The 16,924-nt window shown below is 43.7% G+C and overlaps 1 protein-coding gene across 11 annotated transcripts in view; it reads right to left on the bottom strand.

The window, feature by feature from the left end:
- MEGF11 (multiple EGF like domains 11) overlaps nucleotides 1-16,080 on the bottom strand; it is a 377,287-nt gene extending 361,207 nt beyond the window's left edge. For all 11 annotated transcript variants that reach the window (XR_004002431.1, XR_004002432.1, XR_004002433.1 and 8 more), the window contains exon 1: nucleotides 15,691-16,080. The gene's annotated coding sequence lies outside the window, so the exon portion shown is untranslated. The remainder of the gene's footprint in view (nucleotides 1-15,690) is intronic.
- Between the last annotated feature and the right edge of the window lie 844 nt (nucleotides 16,081-16,924).

Raw genomic sequence — 16,924 nt, 5'->3', positions numbered from 1 at the left:
ATTTCTGGAGTCAAGCCATGAGGATTACCAGTGCTACCAGCATGCAGTGGGCTGATGATCATGAAGTTTGTTGTCATGCAGGTCACCACTGGACTCCCTCTGAATACTGAAATACAGCATGTCAGGGAAGAACACTTTTTGCACGTACCAAGCTAGAAACAATTCAAATTAGCAAATATTTCGCATTTAGAAATGCAGTAGATAAGAAGAGAGGTTATCAAATTATTTCCTAGCCAGAATGAGACTGCATCAGTAATATATGATCATGGATGAATTCTCCTGCAAATCCAAAGCAAATGTACTGCAGTCAATACCATGACTCTGGATTCTCACCCGTATAAATGAGAGCAGTATTTGGCTCCATGAGGACACACTGGTATCAGTTAAAATGTTAATAATACTCAGTGTTGCATCTCCTTTTCCACACATCCTGAGATTTCTTCCCCATCCCCTCAATGGCTGAGGGACCTGAATGGAAGCCAACTGGCTTAAGCTCAGTTCAGTAGAACTGCAATGGTCAACGGAGAGACGCACTCTGGTGAACTGGCAAAGCTCATGCAGGCTCCTTCAGCTGAAGGTCTCTGCCCACCTCAGTTGTGAAAATAATTCAGTCTTGAACTTTCATTAGGCTCCTCACTGCTCCCGGAAGCACAGATATTGCAGTGGCCAGAATTGGCTTCTTTTATTCCCACCTGGTCAGAATAGGCTATGGTAAACTGCCCTCTTGCCACCTCCCGGCCTGACTGCTGCAAGGGGTTCTAGCTGAGGCTGCTCTGGGAAGGCTCCTCCAAAGCTCCAACTGGGGTGGCAAATGACTGCCATGCATTGTCCATAAGCTGCCACGTCACTTCTGGATGCAATTCAAAGTGCTGCTTATGAGCTACAAGCCTTTAAATGGTCCATGCCACACACATCTGAGATCCTACCCACTGTGACCTTGTCATAAACAGATAGCTAAGGATTAATGTCTCTTTCACCTGTAAAGGGTTAACAAACAACACCTGACCCGAGGACCAATCAGGAGACAAGATACTTTCAACTCTGGGTGGAGGGAAGCTTTTGTGTGTGTGTTCTTTGTTCTTTGTCTGTGTTCTCTCTGGGATCTGAGAGTGACCGGATGTACTACAGGCTCTAATTTTCTATTCAAGTAGTAAGTGCAAGTAGAAAGGCAGTTTAGTCTTTTTAATTAGTTTTCTTTATTTGCAAATGTGTATCTGGCTGGTAGAGTTTTAATGTATATTTGGCTGGAAGTATTTTAAATTGTATTTCTGCTGGAGGAGGCTCTTTCTCCAGTTTCTATAAGCTGAAAGACCCTGTAATATTCCATCTTGAATTTACAGTGATTTTCTTTATTCTCTTTTCTTTTATTAAACGTTTTTCTCTTTAAGACCTGATTATTTTTTTCCCCTTGTTAAGGCAAAGGAACTGAGTCTGTACTCACCAGGGAATTAATTGGTGGGGAGCAGGGAGAAGGAGTAGTGGGGGAGGAAAGGTGAATTTCCTCTGTGTTTTAGGTTCACGGAGCTTGAATCTGTCTCTCTCTCCAGGAGCCCAGGGAGGGAACACCTGGAGGGGAAGAGAAGTGGGGGGGGAACAAACCTAATTTCTCTGTGTTGTGATTCAAGGAGTTTGAATCACAGTGATCTTCCAGGGTAACCCTGGGAGGGAAAGCCTAAGAGAGGCACTGGTGAGGGAAAGAGTTTACTTTCCTTACGTTAAGATCCAGGGGGTCTGGGTCTTGGGGGGTCCCCCAAGCAAGGTTTTGGGGGCACCAGAGTATATCAGGCACTCTAAGTCCTGATTGGTGGCAGCTATCAGATCTAAGCTGGTAATTAAGCTTAGGGGAATTCATGCTGGTACCCCAACTTTTAGACTCTAAGGTTCAGATTGGGGAAAGATACCATGACAGACCTACCAAGGTAAATGCACTTGGACTACCTACTCACAGGCTGAAATTTGGGGGAGTCAGTGGCATCCCTACATCTGGAACAAAACCTGCTGGAAATATACCTGAGCGCCTGCCTGCCCATGGTCAGGGTGAGAAATCTTTTCATCCAGGATTTCCAACAACAGCAAGCACAAGGTTTCCCTGATGCTGAATCTTCCGGATATGATCTACTTTGACAGAATTCTGAGTAGGCTGTTACAGAGGCTCCCCATTCTGGTCATGGTGTTAGTCCTTTCCTATTGGGGGAAAGTGCCCCAGATACCATGGTGATGGGTCCTTAATAACATCTGATATAAAAATGACTAATGATAACCAATCATAACTAAATGGCTTTGGCCTTACTAAAATCAGCTTAATTATACCTAGCAAATAAAAGCTCCTTCCCAGTTTATGGGTAACCCAATTTTCTAAGTGCTAAGAGAACATGATCTAAAGAAGTTGGCAAATCTCCCAAAAAGTTCTGTCCTGCTCTCTCCTCTGCCTCATATACCGGCTGGTATATAAATTGGCTGCGTGTTTGGTTGATTTACATGCCTGAGATGAAGCAAAGCAGTGTAAGGAGGCCTAGGGCTTATCTAACACATACAGCACAGCAGCTGCACTGCTCTAATGCTTAGTGATGACACTACCTACATCAACAGGATTGCTTCTCCCATCAGCGTTAGGTATTCCACCTCCCCAAGAGGCAATAGCTTGGTCGACGTAGCACTGTCTACACCAGGGATTCGGTTGGTATAACTGCATCACTCAGGGATGTGGATTTCCCCTGAGCAATGTACTTATACGGACATAAAAGTCTGTAATGTAGACCAAGCCCTATGCACCTTTCCTCCACTACAAGCTTAAGTGAGATCAGCATTGGAGCTATCTGGTCTGCAGCTCAGACAGAGAGGTTTCCTTCCCACCCCACACCATCCTCCATAGTGAAAGAGGTGCCAGGAGCAGACTGACAATGAGGAGGACGTCTAATTCCTGCCTGCTAAGCAACTACTGAACCTTGGGGGTCATTAAGCAGAGGGGGGGAAAAGCGGGAATTGTTTGTTTAAGATAGAAACTTAGAAAGCTCTGATCATTGAAACGACACACTCTTTAAAATCACCAGAGAACATCACAGAATTAATAGAAAAGTCTAACCCTTTATCATAACCTCACAAGGATTTCACAGACCTCTTCAATCTCACAGGCCACTCTGACCCTCTAGTCTGACTCGTGAATAACCCAGTGATCCTGTACTGGGTTTAATAACTGCATAGCTGTTTCTGGAGTGGCCACATACATATAAAGGGTTCTGATATTTACCTTTAGACCATGTAGCATAAAGCTACAATCTGAAGCCTGCCCCTTAAGTACCATAGCTCCATTGTTATTTATTGGGGGTATTGTAGCACCCACAAGATGCAGTCCCTATTCCAAAGAGCTCACAGACTGAGGCCCCTACACAATACTCATTGGAGTCAATGGAAAGATTCCCGTTGAGTTCAACAGGCATTGAGTCAGGCCCTAAGCAACACTGAAAGGATGAGAAAGAGGGATAACACATACCTTACTATTTTCAAATAACTAACAGCTATCCCCACTGGCCAGCTACCGAGCCATTATGGCACGGCCAGGCTCTCACACAGTCACAGCCCCACTTTGCCATCTATCAGTACTTTCGCTCTCTATTACCTTCAATTTGAACATCCGCTAAGCAAACAGCTACAGCAGAAGAGAGCTCATGACACACTCTTCTCTTGGTTTCACCCACACACCTTCAGTAAAACCAACAAGGCTGCACAAGTAGAGCAGAGAAAAGACTTCCCCCTTGCTCACTGCCCTCCCTTTTGCACATCTGGTCACAAGAGATCAATGTAATCGGATGTAAATTGTCTGATATCAATCGGGAATGTACTAAAAGTTCCTTTCACATCTATGTGTTAGCTCCCATCTAACTCTGAAAATGCAGCCTAATTTGATAAGAATTATTCAATTGTGGGGCAAATTCAACCCTGGCGTAGCATCATTGATTTCAATGAAATTACATTATGGATGCATGTTTCTCCAAAAATTAGACATTTTTATTGTTTGCAGCTGGTTTATTATGGCTGACAATTGTTTATCTATGTATTCCTAAAAATATCTTTGTCATTTACACTGATTTGGCTAAACCCTGGAAGCAAATACAATTAACCATAACTGAAAGGAACAAACTCAAAGCTGACTGATGAGCTGCTGTTTTAAGACACTCAGTTCAATTAAGCTAAAAGCATTCTTTCATTGTTGCAACAGCGGTTCCAAAATAAAGTCTGCATCGAAATAAAATTAATGTGAAAATCTACAAAATATTTTAATAAGGATTTTCAAATAACTAGGTTTCTGCTATTGCAAAACACTACTGAATATCAGACATAGTCAACATAAGGACTTAATTTAGAATGTTTTCTTGGTACATTTGAAAAAAAATTAAACTAGATAACAAGCAAATTTCCTCAATGGGGGACTAATCTCAAAAGCACTGGTTCTTCTTAGAACAAAACAATAGCGACTTTGGTGTTAGGCATCTAATCCATTTAAGCACTTTTGAAAATCCCATTCAACGTCTATCTGCGTCTTTAGGCGCCTAAATATCTTTGAAAATCTGACCCTTAGGCTCCTAAGTCAGTCAGACGCTTTTGCAAATTTTGCCTGATGGGCCAGATTCAAAACCCACTGAAGTCAGTGAGCTTTCCTTTGAACTGAATGTTCTTTGGATGAAGCCCAGTATGCTGCTCTACATAATTTACGTAATAGAAGAACTGACTGATGTTGAAGTTTATTACACAGCCACTGGACACAAATATATTCAGTGTAATCAAATAGCCACTTCTCTTATTTCAATAGATAGGAGAAACATCTTACACATCAGGCCTGCCTTTAAAAATAGGCAACTTAAAAGACCTAATAATTTTTAATCAGTAGGAATACTCAAAATTAATTATCTGTGTACAAATTAGCTTTTAAATAGCAGATTCATTTCTCTGGTGATCTAATTTAGATTTTGGTATCAAACTATGTTTCAAACGACATAAAAATCCTTCTCTGGTAAAATTTTATCCCTGATGTTTTCAAGCTGCTCTCTAATAACTATTCCTAATTGTGCTTATTAAAAAGTGGATTTATGAATCTCAATTAGGTTGCTTTCACTTGTCCTACAGCGGTTTTCAGTACCAACAAAAACTGCTTCAAGAAAGAAAAAATTTAGGTGGGTGACAGAATAATTACTGAAATATGAAAGAATATGCCTATTAATGCAGTTTACTTTTCAGTAATTCTTTTCCGAGTTCTCCAAAACAAAAACTACAGGGTTACGATCATCATTCTGGGAACTATGTTCCTCCCACAACTTTGTAAGTACTTTTAAATTAGGATATTCAGCTTTCCTTGACTGCCCTACAGTCAAGCATTTACTTACCTTACATAATATGTTGTTGTTATAGGGCTAAATTCTGCTCTGGGGTGTGCTGATGTTAATGGGTGCTCTATTCAAACTCACACAAGGACAGAATCGGACACGGGCTGTGAATCATCAAGGCACTTAAACACAGGCTTAAATTTAGCTTTTGGTTTCAACAGGATTTCAGCACATGCTTGAAGTTAAACATCTACCAAAGTGCTTTGCTGAATCAGGGCCATAGGTTTGAAATGAAAATAAAAATAGATCTATTAAGAATGACAAGACTTATTCCCACCAAATCAGCAGCAAACTAATACATTCCTAAACAAATCTCCTCTTTCTAATTTTGAAGCAAACATGCACTATGACTACTGTGGCTTATATGGCTATTGGTCCTGATTCTCTAGTGCAACTTTTGCACCTGCTGTAGCTAATACGGGCACATCTGCTCATTATACACCTGAAGCAACGTACTGGACCAAACGGACCCTTTTTGTCTGATCTGGTATGGCAGTTCCTGTGTTCCTCCATCCGTTGCTGAGGAGAATATGGACATGAAGCTGCGCTAATTCTACAACATTATGAACATGACCCTGTCATTGTGGTCAAGCAGTTGGAAAATTTAACCCTAAATGTGTATTATAAAGCAACTTGCAACAAAATCATTTCAACAAGAAACATTTGTAATTGCAATGTGCATGTGAACTCCAGCACAGTCCACAGAACAGTTAATGCAACTGCCTGCTGTCCACAAGATTTACTTAAAAGCTGCACGAAAAATCAAATTTCTCCCCAGAAGCATGATGATTGAAGGTAGTGGTTTGAAAACAACAGTGTTTTTTGGACTCCTGCAAAGACAATTCTCCAGCACTCAGAAGGATGAGTCCACCCTTCTCTAAAACACAGATCCCAATTTTGGTAGTTAAAATGTTTCCTAAATTATTGTCCCTAAGCTGGAAGAAATTGATAAAATACAATCATGCATTAAAATTAATCATACAATGACCTTTGTGTGTTATTGTAGTAGTATTTCACCACTTTGCAGATGGATGATTTAGACTTGTCTACTGTATTGCATAAGAAACTCCAGAGGAGCAGGTAGATAAGTCAAGACAACGTCTCAATTTACAAATTCAATTTCTTGCTATTTGGAAAACGATTACCTGGGCACATATCTTTGGGAGGTGGCATGACTAAGGAAAAACTGATGGCTTTTCCAAGTTTTACGTATTTAGAAACACAGATGCAATTTTTAACAGTTGTGCTTCTTTTAAAACCAACAGGTCTTTCTGCAGGCTAGAGGAATTTATTTTAATCGAAATTTTAATGAATAACACTGATTCCACTTTACAAACTTGGGTGTCTCTTTCAATGCAAATCCTCATTTAGGGACTGATCCAAAGTCCAAAGAAAGAGGCTCCTTGACTGCTGCAGGTTTTGGATCAGTCCATTTGACATCTACATCCTCATTTAAGTTGCTTACATCATCACTTGCTATGATTAAACCAGATATTCAGATACTTAACTTCAGACACTCAAATTTGAAAAGGAGACCTATGCGGCCTCATGAAAAACAGATGGATAGATGTATCTATCTTCCAAGGCTATCTCAGCAAGCAATATTTTACATAAAATTAATCCTCTCCTGGTATTCCTCATGTATCATTATTTAAATCCAAGTAGAATTAATGCTGATGTGGATTTATTGAATAGTTTATTCAAATGGTATTTCTGTTGCTTCCAACAATTTTTACACATAACTCTGCTTGATTAGAAGTGCTATCATGGGAAGAAAAGTTCATGATGAGTTCATCAAACAATCCAACTTTGCTTACCCAACCAGTTTTATTTTGAATTGGATTGGAATGCTGATATATAATCGGGTCTGGAAGAAAACTATGATCATCCAATGGCACAAAATATAGCAATAAATTGGAATAAAACTGGTTGGTTTTGGACTTACTAGCACCTGACAGGAAAGTCAGTTGCATAAAATCTAAAGAGAACTGAAAAGATGGGTCTATAGCTAATGTCAGACTAAATCACCAAGGAACATAGAAGATACTAATAGGTACTTTCCACAGGATCTTGGAGCACCATTTACTGTCCAACAGCAGCTCTACCTTTTAAAAGAATATCAAGAATTCTGTACAATAGTCTAGTGGCCTGACTGGCAGCGCTTTGCATTATGGCAGACCTTGGTTTGAGACAAGATTTGAAATTCGACCCTATTAGCTGGCAGAGGCTGGGAACGTTGCAAAGGTGATATCCTTGGTTTAGTGAAGGTAAGAATGCTACTGCAGGCTCGTATATCCAGCATGCATTAGCAACGAACACAGAACAGCAACACGTTCTCTGCATAGGCTGCCAGGGTTTGACAGGCTGACGTATGAGTGGAGGAACGTGACACTGAGTTAAATAAATAGCTATATGTTATGGAGGGTGGAGTGAAAGCTACCTGACCCCAATTCCAAGCAACCTCCCTCTCTGAAGCTCCTGTGTGGTTAGTGTTAGCTGGAAGAGGGGAAGCTCTCGCTGTTGATCTTGCGGACAATGCGTAGCAAGCCACTAAGCCTAATCTATAAAGACATTTATTTGTATAAATAAGCAGTTCTGTTTAGTTACTTTTTGATGTGTATGACAGGGAACCTGTAACTGGGCGCTTTTTCTTTTTTTGTTTGTTTGTTTGTTCTTGCATGTAGCTATTGAAGAAGTGAGGTGTACCATTACAGGATAAAATAAAGTGTCAGACTAACAGCTGTCAGTACCATAAAATATGTGCATTTCTACAAGCCCTGCTTATTCTTTAGGAGGATCAATTGTTCTAATTTGGTATCAGATACGCTTGCAAGGGAATATCCTCCACCATGGCTTAAGAATTGAACTGAATTGATGGATTTTTTTTTTCCTTTTCTTAAGAATGCACTCTTCTTGCACTGCAATCCTGAATACTTCAATGGAACAGATGCTCCAGCTCTCATGCATAAGTAGCTTAGCTTGTAATTTAAGATTCTGTCTACTATGTTTAACTATTTTGCACACGCAGGCATTAGTGATTTCTCCTTTAGTGCAGGAATGAAATAGTTGACAGAATTCTTGCCTTTTTTTTTGAGCAATATAGTGAAGATGCTGCATGCAAAAGAAAACCAGAATGTACAGAACACCAATTTTAAAATATGGAAAATGGTTTACCTATAGAGTCACATGCTCACAGCTAAAGTGAACACAATATCTACAGATCTGCAATGCTGCCTCTTAACAGTACAAGCAAAACCATAGCAGTGACAGGAATGATTTTTAATTATGCTTATAAGTGAATTTCATGAAAGGTGCTGCACTGGCAGCAGTGGAAATTGAAGTTCATTCTCCATCAAAAAGGTCTGACACAAGCAACAGCAATGTAAGCTTTCCCCACATTGCACTCTTCGGCATGACCTGAAAAAGCTTTCTCTGGGGGTGATCCAGTGCTTGGTCTCTGCAGGATAAAGCCAACAAGACTCATGATGGACACTTTTGTTACATGAACTCCTGACAGCTACATAGTGGATTGAAGACATTCACCCGTTTCACAAACGCCACCAAACAGCCATCATATAATGCTTTTGGGTCCCTAGCAGCTTAAGTCACGCTCTCGTTCATGGCCTCAAGTTGAAAAGCTCTGTACCCCATTACCAAGATCACTATGGGTCAGATCCCACTCTTAATGAATTTGAACTCAATTAACCGAACAGGAAGTTTACATCACAGTGAAGAGTTCTGAATTAAAATTATTCAATTAAGAAACGGCGTATAAAGTAAAAATCCATTTAAATGAATTCATCCCAAGCGAGAAATACCCCTTGGAATAAGTGATACTTCCACTGTATGAAAAAGAAATACCTTTTTATCCCCTGGTCTGGCCCTTTCTGGGGACAAGAAGGAAAGTTCCTGTATTTACTAGCTTATGAACCAGATGCTTCCTCTGTTAAAGGGGGCTTTTATACTAACTGTAAACCCACATTCTGGCCTCAGCCCTCAGATTATCCTGAGAAGGTCAGTAATAATCTGAAGATGATGTGGGGCAGCAGAGTCAAGCAGCACCGTACATATTAACATACACTGACACACGCACCCCACCCTTCCCTTGAGCATAGGCTTAGCCCCAGAAATCTCCCGCACAGTTCTGGCTGCAGAATTCCTGCAAACTGCATGGATTTTCAGGAAACCTGAAGCAGACCACAACAGTTGCATGTTGCAGAAGAGGAGCCAGAACACGCATTCTCATGTAAGTGTCACGGAGTGTGGGAGACACAAGGCCTTGCACCCCCAGCTTCCTACGATTCACTATGACTCTCAGCCAGCCAGTAAAACAGAAGGTTTATTTAGACGACAGGAACACAGTCCAAGAGGGGTCCTGCAGGAACAGACAATAGGACCCCCTCTGTCAGGTTCATCTTGGGGAGGAGTGGAGAGGAGGGGAAGAGGGGAAAGGGAGGCCAGAGCCCCATCTGGGCTCCCCTCCATTTTCCCAGCCAACTCCAAAACTGAAACTCCGTCTCATTCAGCCTCCCCCCTAGCTCCTCCCTAGCCTTTGTCCAGTTTCGGGACAGAGGTGTCACATGACCTCCAACCCCCTTCCTGGGTTCTCATGTTACATGCTCAAGTATCCTCCCTCAAGGAAAGTCTCTCATCCCCAATGCAGACAGTCCCAGCAAAACTCCCCTGCAACCTTCCCAGGTCAATACTCCCCAGTCAGTATAAGAGCACATTAAGAACATTCCCACTTTGTTACAGTAGGGAAAAAGTAGACTACACTTAGGCCCATGTAACATAAAATGAACACAGGTCCTTAAACTGACATCTGGAGACAAGCCGCTGTTCAACTTGAAAATGTTTATGTATCGGCCAGACCTTAGAAGCAGCCCAGAAATACTGGGGAGGATAAGAGAGGAAACAAACTAACTGGCAAAGAGGGGGAGAATCATACCGTACCCAAGAAGAGGAGAAGGAGACCTGGGTTATGTATAAAACATTGACTTCTAATACTGAAGGTTATCAATGTAGCATCACCACACCAAATACTTCTGGGGGGGTTGTGAATCCAGCACAAAACTGGTTTCTTACCTTCCCATTTAATTCAGCAACTTCTGGGTGAACCCTTTCTCTCTTATCAAATCTTATTTGTCCCTTTCTTTCCTTTTGTTTGTTTGCTTAATTGTGGTTCTCCACCTTGCTGGTTTGTACACAAACATTTGACCTTCCCTGATTTATACTAGGGTTGCCAACTTTCTGTTTGCAGAAATCCAAACACCCTTCCTGTGCCCTGCTCCTTCCCCAAGCCAATGAGAGCATCGGAGCCAGCACTTGTGGCCGGGACAGCGCATGGAGCTTCCCTGGCCGTCCCAGCACCTAGGGGGCTCAGGGACATGCCGGCTGCTTCCGGGAGCCATGCAGAGCCAGGGCAGGCAGGAAGCCTGCCTTAGCCCTGCTGCGCTGCCAACTGAACTTTTAACAGTCAAAAACTGGATGCCTGGCAACCCTAATTTACGCTGAGAAGAAGGAAGAAGGAAGAATCCATACCAAAGGCTCCCATCTCTGCTATTCAAAGAGAGGTTCGCTCTGATGGGTGCTCCCAATCTTTTATTATTGTAACAGCTCATGCCAGCATCATTATTCCAGGGTCTGTGTCTGCTTGTGCTAACCCACCATGACAGTTAGTACAGGGTACGTCTCCTCAAGCTGGAATTTACATCTCTAGCTCTATGCGTACACACACCCTACGGTGTTGTTCAGATCCCAATATCACCAACCCAGAGCATTAAAACCCAGGCCCCCCTCAAAATCCTAAATTTAAATTAAAAATTATGAGGCTTTAAAAAATAATAAAAGCTGGGTCCTTTCTTCTAAATTTGGAGCTTTTAGGGGGTCACATTTTCAAGCTTTTCTCCACAACTACAAAGGCTAGAAATTTCTTTTTTTTTTAAATTGTACATGAAAGCTGAGATACTAGTGCATTCACAAGACTCCAGAAGTTGAGGCTTTAATGAAAATATCAAGAATCACAAGACTTGTGATAAAACTAATCTGGCAAAAGTCTGGATCTAAATGTGGAAACCAAAAACCCCTGAATTTTGGGCAAACTCAAATCTGGATTTGTACTTTGCAACTTGGACCCATCTCTAATCAGACCTAATGGTGAAGTCAACAGAGACTTTAGAAGGATCACACCTCTCACATTTGACACACATTTAAGCTGTTATATCCTAACACAAGAAGTTCTGTGGTACCTTTTTAATATTTAAAAATATGTTCAAAGCAACTTTCAGCACCCATAAAAGGTGTTGGGTTGACAGCGCTGGAGAATGAAGTCACAGAAGGCACAGCACAGGCAGCAGCAGAGCTGGGTTCTCCATACTTCTAACCACTGTGCTTCAAAACCTGTTCTGGAAGGAGGATGTTTCCAGTAATGAATGTAGTTTAGCCTGCGTGCCCATTCAAGTTGCCAGCCTCTCTGTTGAGGCTGTAACACTCAGTACCAGTTCTGATGGCAAATAATTTAAAGATTATTAGACCTACTAGCTTTGATCTTGTTTGCAATAGTGTGCAGGTAGCACAGGCTCTCATCTCTGCCCCCGAATTGCTGTAAGCAGGCGGAGCATTGACATTTCTCTTGGATTTCTCTCTCACAGAGAGAAGGATTCATTTAAGTTTCAATACTCTCCCTAGCACAGCGGTTCTCAAACTGTGGGTTGGGACCTAATGCAGTTGCCAGGGCTGTTGTTAGACTTGCTAGGGCCAGCAGGCTGAAGCCTAAGCCCCACCACCTGGGGCCAAAGCCTATGCCCAAGACCCACTGCCGGGGTGGTGGGGCTCAGGTTTTGGCTTTGCCACTGCCCCCGGCCCAGTGGGGCTTGGGTTTTGGCCCCCTTGCCTGAGGCAGGGGGGGCTCAGGTTTTGGTCTCCCCTCCCAGGGTTGTAGTAATTTTTGTTGTCAGAAGGGGGCTGTGGTGAAATGAAGTAATGTATGAGACCTAGCAAGCATAGACCAGGTAGCCAGAGAACAGTAACTGCCTGGATTACATGATTCTATCATTTGCACACACTTATTTTTAATCACACAAATCCCACAGCATTCTGGAGTTGGTTTTGGACAATTGGCTGAGAAACTGGGATTCTCCTTATGCTGCAGCTACCACTTTGGAAATACTGGGCCAGATCCTCAGCTGATGTAAATCTGTGATGCTCCAGAGACCTGGCCTATACTCTCTAATTTCCAAGGTCAGTATCACATTTTTTAAAAGAAGTTGGAGGCACATGCACAAGTCACACTGCAGCCACCAGGAGTCACAGGGGAGCACCACAGGGCAAGATCTGACCTGCAGTTTTTACAGCAGGTTCTGTTTGGAGTTTGTCTACTTTGTGAGTAGCCCTTTAACTCTTCTACCAACTTTTTCATCTCTCTCTTCTTAGCTTATAGAATCTGCCCAGTGAGTTACAACGTCAGTTTGCAAATTCCAGTGTACAGAGCAGAGCCTACTCGGACATCAGTTCTGTCAGCCTCAGCAACAATGCTGAGGTTTTTTCCATCCTTTTCATTAATACCTGACAGCCCTTCGTGGTAACTCATTTACTCATGATGACTTATAACTATTTCAGTTGTCTCAGGCTTTTCCCACTACTCGGTCCAAATAATTTCTTAGTTACACCTGAGATACAGACAATACATATATGCATCTGAGACATAGGCAACACACATACTCACATAGGGTCTGATCTAAAGCCCACTGAGGTAAGTGGAAAGACTCCCAAGGACTTCAGGGTGCTTTGGCTCACAGCTAGACTCCAACTGTCACAGCATGTGCGCGCAATGTGAGGGGACAACAACAGGCACTACTTTGCTCACTAGAGCACTCGTGCAGGAGGCAGGAAGAATGAAGGTGCTTGTACAACCAGAGCACAAAGTGCAGAGGTACATCCAGAGATACTCTACACTTGAAGGGGTCTGGCTGGGCAGTCTGGGGGGAAGCCAGCACACCTTTACTGTGCACCTGACAGCCTTAAGAGGCCAACAGCAGTTTGGAATGCTCCAACCCTTAAAGAAAGGTGTGAATGGTAATACTACATGTGACTGTGCTCCCTCTACAGGCTTTCTGCTGGGCTCCCCAACTTCTGCAGTTCTGGTACACCAAGTAGATAAGAGCTTATAGCTTTTATATAAAATAACTGAACTATACAAACACTCCATTTACATTCCTGCCCCCAGGGACTTTGCAACAGTACTGCAAAAAACAGTAATTATATAGGAGCACTTAGTATGCAATAGTATGCAGCATTTCTCTTTCTAAACTGAACCATCAAAGCAGTATCATAAATATTATATGATACAAAATCATGGGGTAGCTCATACCACATGATTTTGAAAACAATAACCAGGCACATGCTTTGTAGTAGCATGGAATTAGAAATGATTTTACTGACATAGATAAAAGGCTTGAAAGAACTGTGATCTTAGCACAGAGAGGTAGTTTGTACAAATTGCATTTAAAAGTGCATTTACATTTCTATTATAATCCCCTATTTTTGAGGATTGATAATTTTACTATGTATATTTTCTTTAAAATGAATTCTGATATTTAACATCTAAAGCGTGATGGATTGTTCAAGCAAAGTCTGAATTATTCATTTGGCCATTTTTATGTGAAAAAAATTCCCACACCCACATGCACAAAAGGGAAAAAGATTGTGCCTTCAGTTTTGTAGTTCTGACTAAAAACACAAACTTCATTAATTTATTTTTAATTATAATGATAAGCACTCATCCAAATTGCTGAGTGCTTTAATTAAAGCCACAACTGCCACATAAAATACCTCACTATAGTACAGTAAACTGCCTCAGCCACCCACTTGTCAACTGAATTATGGAAGTTTATAAAGCAGTGATTTCTTTTTGATAGGGTGCGAAGAGGGAAGCAGAAATTTTTGTTTTGAAAAATGACTCATATGTATATGGCCATAAACGTTCTCAACAAAATATCCCTATGAATCTTTACTAAGCAGACTTAGTGAGATGCTTCACAGCTGTCTTTGCATAACAGAAGGTGTTATGAAAACCAAGTTCAACAAACATTTGCTATTCAAGGATTCCCTGTAACTTAGTTATTGCCAAGCAGAAACTCATGTACTTCCACCAAGTGGGATCCTGCAAACACATGAATAACTTTACACACATGGGTACAGAATCACTCACTGGCCTGATAAAAAGCCCAATGAAGTCACTGGGACACGCTCCCATGCATGTAGTTACTCATGTGCGTAAGAATTTGCTGGAGCAGAGCCTTAGATTGTTAGTGACCACACAAACTAATATCCCACAGTGGGGTCTCCACTGAGATGAGTAGTCAGTTCATTTCACTTTTATCTAACACTATCACCAGCAAAAGCCACAGACTGTCTTTGGCTCTGTTAAAGTGACATCAGAAGATCTAAGAAACTAGGAGATAAAGTTAAGAGTGGGGTTTATACCACTAATACACACGGCAGAATATTACAAGGGTCTCCCCAGTCTGACTGAATTTGGAACCTATATGGGTTTTGGAACCTTCTATGTAATAACCAGCAGGAGGGGCATTAAGATCTGAATTTCAGCCCTCTCTCTCTGGCTCTCCAGTTAACTCTGAGCTTCCTCCGGCCAGTGTAGGTTTCAGTCAGATCCTTAATGTTATTTAAGGATCACTGGATTTGTTTAAATACGATGCGGTACTTTGAGGCCCAATGTCTGCAGCAGAACGTTAATGACACAGAACTTTGAGCATCTCCGCGAGGCGGCCGATTTCCTTGCCCGGGGCATCCAGGCTGCTGATGCTCCGACACTCCCCAGCTTCCTCCCTGCCGGTTGGGAGCCACCTGACCCGGCAGCAGCCTGGAGGAGTCTCCGGCCGGAGGCAGGGCGCGTTTGGCCGCATTGAGCTGCAGCGATCGGGCGAATCGCTCCCCTGCATCATCCCCCAGCCGACAGAGGGGGTCCCCCTCCCAGCGCCCCCCGGGGACCGCAGCCACGGATGCGCTGCTGGGGCACAAGCCGAGCAGGGCAGCCCGGGCTCCAGGTGGCGAGAGCCGGACCTGCCTCCTGCAGCCGGAAGAAAGTTAGTGCCGTTAAAGCGGCTGGGAGAGCGGGGCGAGCCCCGCGGCTGGGGGAACCCCGGACAGCGCTGGGGAACGAGAGGCGGAGAAGGGGGACCCCCCCATCCGGCAGCGGGGCCCCCAACCAGGCCAGCCCGGCGAGGGGAGCCCCCTGCCCGGATGCGCCCGCGCCCTGGGGGGTGGACATCGGGGCGTCCCCGCCCCCACCTACCTCGGAGCCTTCCCTCCCGCCGCGGCGGGGCTCGGTGCAGTAGGCAAAGCCGCAGCCCGGGCTGCAGTCAGGGGAGCCGGGGCCGCTCGCTCGGATCCGCTCCAGCGGATGCTGCTGCTGCTGCTACTGGGGGCTCCGGGCGCCCCTTTGGCTCTGTTGGGAAAGTTGCAGCGGCCACGCGACGCCCCTTAAACCCGCCTCCCAGCAGGACCCGGGGGAGGGGGGAGGGGGAATTGGAGCCCTTCAGCCCGCGGCGCAGCTCCGGTCACAGCCACGTCTCTGGACCGTCGCTCCGGGATGCAACTAACCCCACAGCAGGCTGGGTGCGCAAAGGCAGGTGCGGCTGCTGCAGACGCGCGGGTTGAGGCTCGGCTCCTTCGATTCGTGCATTTGCAGATCTTGCCAAAGCGGAGAAACTTTCCAGTTCCCTGGGGGGCTGGGCGTGGTTGGGGGGCGTGTCCGGGGGTTGGTTTTGCATGGGAGGGGAGAGGGTTGCATTGTATAGGGTAATTTTTCTTTTATATGAAAATTACACGACTAGCCTCCAAAGGAGAGAGGCTCAAGCCTGCACCCCCACAGAGCACAAGACTAGACCCCAACTCTTTGCAGATGTGTCTGCATGAGGTTGCAAACTCCCTAACTGCAAAGGACACTTGGCAGCCTCTCAGCACGTAGGAGAGAGAAAACAATATTACTCCCTGCTGCTGAAAGACCCAGGGCTCTGCGGATTTGCTTACTGGGGATCATGCAAACTTCTGGCCTTACTTCCGTGTGCCTGGATTTGCTGGTGCATATGCATGCATTTCCTATGTGGCGCCTGCACCTTCATTCCCACGCAAACAAACGCAGCTTTCTCGCTGCCTTGCTCAAATCAGCCCTGGATGGACAGCAGCTGCCTAAAGCTGCCACCAGGCAAGACTGGGGATGTTGGTAAGAAGGAGGAAGCACTATGAAAAATTTGCCTCTTCCCTAGAATCCCCTATTAATCCAGAACAGCAGCCTTCTGATTCTTACATTGATCTGCAGCATTGGGGTGCTTTTGGACTCTTCAGGGCTACTGGATACCCAAATAGCGGAGGGTTCTCTCGCTTTACTTGTAATTTCTCCTGAGAATGATGTATTAAAATAGTGACAAACGCAATACAAAAAAATTCCTTTAAAGAAAATGTTTATGATCTGTGATTTCAAATATATGCACAATCCACAACTAATTTACTTAGCTGTTGAACTAAGT

The sequence above is a fragment of the Gopherus evgoodei genome, chromosome 10 (genome assembly GCF_007399415.2).
Source record: "Gopherus evgoodei ecotype Sinaloan lineage chromosome 10, rGopEvg1_v1.p, whole genome shotgun sequence".
NCBI lineage: Eukaryota > Metazoa > Chordata > Testudines > Testudinidae > Gopherus > Gopherus evgoodei.
Note: the sequence above shows the minus strand (reverse complement) of the source record. Positions and strands in the feature narration are given on the sequence as shown.